The following is a 6,714-nucleotide window of genomic DNA, read 5'->3' as shown; positions in this document are numbered from 1 at the left end:
AGGAGGGCTCACAGAGACTGAAGCAGCAATCACAGAGCTTGCATGGATATGCACTAGGTCCTCTGCATAAAAGCTGTGGTTGTTAGCTTCATGCTCTGTGGGACTCTGAACACTGGGGGTGGGGTTGTCTCTCACTTTCTCTGAGCTTGGGACCCTTTTCCTTCTACTGGGTAGCCTTGTCTAGTCCTGATATGGGGTTTTGTACCTAGTCTTATTGTAACTTGTTAGGCTGATATTTCCTGAAGACCTGCTCTTTTCTGAAGGGAAATGGAGGAGGAATAGATCTGGAGGAGAGAGGAGGTATATTGGAGTTAACAGAGGAGTGGAGGTAGGGGCAACTGTGGACTAGCTGTATTATATAAGAAAAGAAATAAAACAAAAATAAATAACAAAGGGGCTACTGCAGGCAGGATGTATTGCATGAGAGGAGGAATAGTAGACAAACAAACAAACAAACAAACAAATAAAAACAACTGAGGTCACAAGATTCTTGTCTTGTTTCCCCTAAATCTTCTCATTTAGAATTTCCCTCACAGAACTTCATTTTTGAACTTCAACAGGCTGGGGCTCCAGATGGGCTAAAAAGAAGGGATGATTAAGCCTTCTGGGAAGGGCATACTCGTCTTTGCTCAGGCTACGAGGGGAACAGTTTTCATGAACCACATCTTTTCTCCATAATGTTTCTGTTTTGGCATGGACCTAAAAACAATGGGACCAGCTGACCATAATGATCCAAAATAAATCTTCCCTCTTTAAAATTGTTACTCTCAGTACTTTTCACAGGGACAAAATGTCTGAGTGATATATTCATTGCAACTTCTCCTGAAGTGAGGAGATATGCAGATGGTAGAAGACTCGGTGAACATGACTCATTCCACTTATTTTAAATAAAGATGAAAAGCTATGAATTTCCCATGGTCCTTTCCTCCTATATAGTCAACATATGGGAAAAAAATCCTTGTGGTATTTTTATGCCAACTAAGATGATAGCACCTATTTGAACCTGTAATGTTAGGAGTTGTATGCTAAACTAAAATAGAATCATTTGCTTTGGGCCTTTTAAATAGCTACTAACATGATTTGTAATATTTGGAAGTAGGCAAATGCGGATCACCAGCTATTTCACCATTTTAGTAAAAACAGGTTGCCAGGAATGAATGTCTGAGTTCTAGCATTATGTTTAAAATTTGAAAGTTTAAAACTCATTCATGAGAAAGGACTAATCAAGGAAAAGGGAGAAAGACAGAAAGATCAAACATTAGAGTAAAACTGTCTATATTATATTATATAAATATACCCTACGCCCTCTACATGCCAAATGCAGAGATTTTCATTTTAATATATATGAATTTTTTTCATATTATGCCTTGTAGGTTACAGGGATGTTTGGTAGGTAATAATGCCAACCAGCTGAATTGAAAACTGTGGCCCACACAGGACAAAAAAAAAATAACTTGCCCTGCCGTGACTCCCCATTCTCTGCTCGGCAGGAATAATAAAGTGCAGAAACACAAAAACCTCCTCATTTTCATTGGGTTGATTCACATTTTAAGTTCACTATGAAGCCTGTCATCGTTCTATAAATGTTTTTGTCTCTCCACCTCCAGAGGAAGTGTGGAGCCCACAGACACACAATATGCTAAGACTTAGGAGAGTTTCCCTGGTTCATCTGTGCTGCTTTGGCCATGAATGGTTTCCCACTGGTGAGATGTGGTTCACTGGATCCTGCTTCTGAGCAGACTGATGAGACATTCTGTGAGGCAGGTCCTAGTCATTGATTTTGGTGGTTACAGGAGACCAGCTGCATCTATAATAGTTTCCCCTTGAGACATTTCTGCTACTCTCAGTCAGTCCCTTTACCCCATTTCAGGCTTCTTCTCATCCTCACCACATAGCTCTTGACTGTTATGACTACTCACGTAATGATCACAAAATAGAGTGCAAGTATTTGCTGCATACCTGACACAAAGAACAAATGGGCAGAAGGGGCTATTTTAGCAAACAGTCCAATGGGATACAGTCTGCCATGAAGGGTACGTATGGTGTTACACCAGCTCATGGCTGGGGTAGATATGGCTCACATCTGGATAGAGCAGGAGGGAGAGGGGAATTCATGTGGCTTTCTTCTTTTCTCCACTCACTTTTCTTTTCCCATTTTGATAGGTATGGAACCCTCGCCCTAGTGGATGGGACTCCTGCATTCACCATGTGCCTTCCCTCCGCATTTAAACCCAGAAAACATCCTCGCAGACATGAGCAGAAATATGTTTCCCATGTGGTTCCAAATCCAGGAGATTAAACACAGACACAGACACAGACACAGACACAGACACACACACACACACACACACACACACACACACACACACACACACAGAGAGAGAGAGAGAGAGAGTCAATAGATGTATCTGTGCTCAGCAAGGACCATCCCAATGTCCCAGATCATTCACGCTGGTATCACAGAAAGTTTCACAATCTCAGTAGTTAATCCTCAACACATGAACGTGTCTCAGTTGAGGAGGACAGGGAGACCAAATCAAGACTAAGAGTCTTCAGCATTAGGTGAAGGCAGAATTTTGGGGTTCTTTAGTGATTTTTGTGCAAAGGCCTAATTAAAGAGAATTGTGGTGTCCTTACTCTTTTCTAAGGATTGTTAATCTCATATATTGTGAGCACTGCCCCGTCACTGTATGCTGACCACCTTCCAAAGTCTCCAACAATGACATCACAGGTTTCAGCCTGTAAACTTAAGTGAATGAACTTTCTCTGTGTAACAGACAATGTGGCTCTCTAAATCCAAACGCTCTCTAAGCACAGAACAGGAACCTTCTGAAGCCATAGAAATATGGTTGGACAATTCCTCTAGAGGAAGCATTACCGGCTTGCATGGGGGATGTGACAGATGGTGATGACCTATCTTATCAGGACTTGATAGAAGGTTAGATACCTGAGCATGACTAAAGCCTTAAGAGGTGAGAACCTAGTGGGTAATGTCACCAAGCCTCGCTGGTTTGTTAAGCATGTGTGTGCCTACACTTTGTGCCAACTCTTAACCAGCCCTTTCTTTCTGACTCCTTTGCTGTCGAGCAAGGGTTAATGTGGGTTTCCTCCTGCCACTGGGAATTTACTGTTCAGTGCTGGCTGAGGCTGAGAGAGAGTGGGTTGTAGGGAAGAAAAGGAAAAGAAAAAGTCTTTTTTTTTCTTCTGCCTTTGTGCTTCTAGTCCTGGAGGGGAAAAAAAAACAACAGAGCAGACTAGCTAGAAGCAGAAGAGGTGAACCTGGGGACAAAGAACAGATGGAATGTGAGGAGGGTACAGAGAGGCGGATTCGCTGGAAACACAAGGGGATGGAGGAAATACAACGTCAGAACATTAAGGAAATAGTAGACTACATGGAGGAAGAGGGGAGAGGAGAGAGAGAGAGAGAGAGAGAGAGAGAGAGAGAACAAAGAAATTAGACAGAATTAGAAAGAGATCATGGAAAACCAAAGAATACAAAGCCAGGGAAACATAAACAGTTTTTTATGTAGCCCTTTGCCTTTGTGAGAAAACCAAGAAGACAGTGTTGGTTGATGCACTAATGTTCCCTTCCAATTCCGTCCTTGCAGGTTTCCAGAGGTGCATGCTCTCTTGCAGGAGCGCCTGATTCTCTGTAGAACTACACCATTGCTTCTGCTTTGGGAAGACCAAGACCTTCCTTGTTTCCTTTGTTGGTTTGCTGTGAGTTTCCCATCATGCACTCCAATCCCACTTATCTCCCCTTACTCCTCTACCTGACCTCCATCCATGCAACTTTCCCCACAACAGGGGGTGGGGGATATCCCATTGTGGAAGCCATAGTGTGTCACAGTGTGTCCCACAGTATATCATCCTTTTGTCTATACTTCTTTGCTTGCAAATGTTTGAGGCAATGATTTCTTGGTCTGGTACAAGGCCTTGGCTTCTCCTACAGTGTCAACACTGGAATCTCACTGGGGCTCCTCTCAGATACCATATTGTTTGTTGTCCTATGTTATTGAGATCCCATAGTTTAGGATCTGCAGGATGGTCCCTTTCAAGTACTCTAGCCATTCCTTGATAGAGTTGATGGGATGGGCCAATTCAAAGTAGCTCTCCTGTACCCACACCGTCAGGGCAAGCTCTGCTGCCCCAGCTGGCTCATCCACTGCCACAACCAGCAAGGGGCAGTTCATCCACCCCATGCCTCAGGGCCAACTGCGAGGTACAGCTACTGTAGCAGCCAAGGTACAGGGCCAGTTCTCCCATTCTCAAGACCCCAGAGCCAGTTCTTCTGCCTGCCCTAGGTGGTGAGGGAGTAGAAAGGGCAGGAGGGCATCTTTCCTACACCCAAACCTTCTAGGCAGAATCACCCACACACCTCACATTTGGGGGCAGCTCCACTGTGCTTCCTAAGTGAAGTGCAGGGGGCCAGTTTTTCTTCTCTTATTAAACCAGGGCCAAGTCTTCTGCCTTCCCTAGGTGTTGACGGCAAAAGGAAGGCAACATGACATACAGCAGACAAGAGGCAGGGACTGCTCTCTTGCTGTGATGACCTAGAGCCAGCTCTCCTGCTTGTTATACGTGGCAAGCTGTGAAGGAACCATCTCTCCTCAGCCCATGTCTCATCATGACAGAAAATTCGTGGGGCCAGCTCTACCATGAGCATACCCTCAGCTGGCTTACCTGTGTCCCCTCCCCCAGGGTCACCTCTACTGTGCTGCACACGCATGTACAGGGCCCACTCTCCTGAGTGGATCCCTCTTTTATCTATGCCAGTGCACAGAGGACCGTGGCAAGTCCAGCTGTCCTAGGTTCATACACTAAGGAACAGTTCACCCACAATTCCCACAGCCAGGTTTAGATCAATTGTGGGCCACTCTCCAGAGTGCTGCAGTTGGTTGGGGGAGGGGTAGCTCTTTTGCTCTCACACCTTAGGGACAGTCCCCAGATGTCTAGGCAAAGGGCAGAGTCACATTTGCACATTCCTCAGATATCAACAAGTGGCAGCCCAGATCAGGGATGTCCATCCAGCCTTTGTTGTTAAGAGACCCTTACTAGCACATAGCCACAGAAACCACACATGGGCCCCGGTGGCAGCACAGTTCAGGATCCCACCATATCCTTAGATGGCATCACTGGCAACTTACACCAGGCTGTTCCTCTAGTCTCTAGTTCTGCCAGTTTTCACTGTACCCACATCCTTCTCTGTCTTTTTCTCTTCTAGTTGTCCACCATTTACTTGCTCCTTTTAGTGGTGCCTGAGGTGTCTGAGTGTCTGGGGTGGTCTCAGGAGTGGTGTCAGGAGTGCCATGCCTGTCTGGGCATTATGGCCCCAGGCAGGGTTCATCTCCCAATGATTTGCTCACACCCCAAGACCTGTGTGGCACCTGATATGGTCATCTCATGCTAACTCCCTGTTCAGACCTCATGGCACCAGACTAATGGTTGTCTTGGGTTGCTCCTCTTGCAGGACCCCCAGGCATAGTTCCGTGTGTGTGTGTGTGTGTGTGTGTGTGTGTGTGCACGCGTGTGTGTTGGGGGGTGGTGTGGGGGTGTCATTTGTCTCAGGCTCACTCCTGCCTGGGACCTGAGGTTCCAGGCTTGGTTCTTGTAGTCTCTGGCTTGCTCTGCTGGGCAAGGTTTGCCTTATTTCTGACTCATTCTCAGTTTGGGAGCCCATCCAGCCCTGTGCAGGGCTAGACTGGTGGTCCTCCCAAGGCCCACTAACCCCTCACTGATGGTTGTCTCAGACTTGCTTCTTTCAGGGAATGTTGTTCATAGATCAGAACACTGAGCCTAGACACAGCCTATCTGCTTCTTGCCACCTACAGATGCACACGTGGTACAGCAGCCACGGCTGCAACACCTCTAGGTACAGGGACGACAGATTTCTTAATCTCCACTTATTCTCAGACCACAAATCATATGTATCTTTTGATGCCAGTGACTGGGCTGCACTCATTTCTATCAATAAACAGCAAACCTTTTTTTAAAAAATGTATTTATTGCTATGTTTAAAATCTTGATACTTACTGACTTCATTTAAATGTGATGGGTTATTCCTCACAAAGAAACTCAGGTAATGTGTTTTCCTGTCATTTATGGCTTTCACTAGCTTTTCATGAAGCAAACAAAAACAAGGTAAGCCTCCTTCCTAAACATTAGCCATAGCCTAAATAGTGGCGCGAGACAGCAGGGGAGCAGCTGTGGCCATCAACAGAAGTGCAAATTCTGAAGGAAGCATCCTAACTTAAGGAATCATCATTTTTGAGATTTCCCTTGTCTTCCTTGTCTTCATCATTCATTAATGGCATCTTGTTAAATGTCTTATCTCTCCCATTTGTTCTTTAGTCTTTGTATTTCATGTCAGATTCTCTGACACATGGACCTGTGCTAAAACCCATCAATGTCCTTGTTGAGCTTTATTTATAGGCACGGAGGTGTTGTCATCTGTTACTAGGCAAGTGATCGCTCTCCACGTCTCATCGTGCCCCTCCCATCACTTATGTGTGGCTCTATGTGGAAAGCTTTTACTGTTTCTTGTCCTAAGGAAACCGTCACACCAGCTCATTAGTAAAATATACCAGCAAATACTAAGAGCTTTATGGTGCATACAGGGTGGTTTTTAGAGTTAGTTCATTTCATGAGTATTGACAACTTTTGGATCTTCAAGTGAGATAGAAAAAGACTTGTCTAAGTTTTCTGACCAGAGGC

General features: G+C 45.1%; 1 non-coding gene across 1 annotated transcript; it reads right to left on the bottom strand.

Moving 5' to 3' along the window:
- Positions 1 to 5,742: 5,742 nt before the first annotated feature.
- Positions 5,743 to 5,879, bottom strand: LOC116890565. The gene has a single exon (XR_004386735.1). It is a non-coding gene; the product is annotated as a small nucleolar RNA SNORA17 (small nucleolar RNA).
- Positions 5,880 to 6,714: the final 835 nt, after the last annotated feature.

Source organism: Rattus rattus, chromosome 1 (genome assembly GCF_011064425.1).
Source record: "Rattus rattus isolate New Zealand chromosome 1, Rrattus_CSIRO_v1, whole genome shotgun sequence".
NCBI lineage: Eukaryota > Metazoa > Chordata > Mammalia > Rodentia > Muridae > Rattus > Rattus rattus.
The sequence above is the reverse complement of the archived record's forward strand: the minus strand, read 5'-3'. Positions and strand labels throughout refer to the sequence as shown.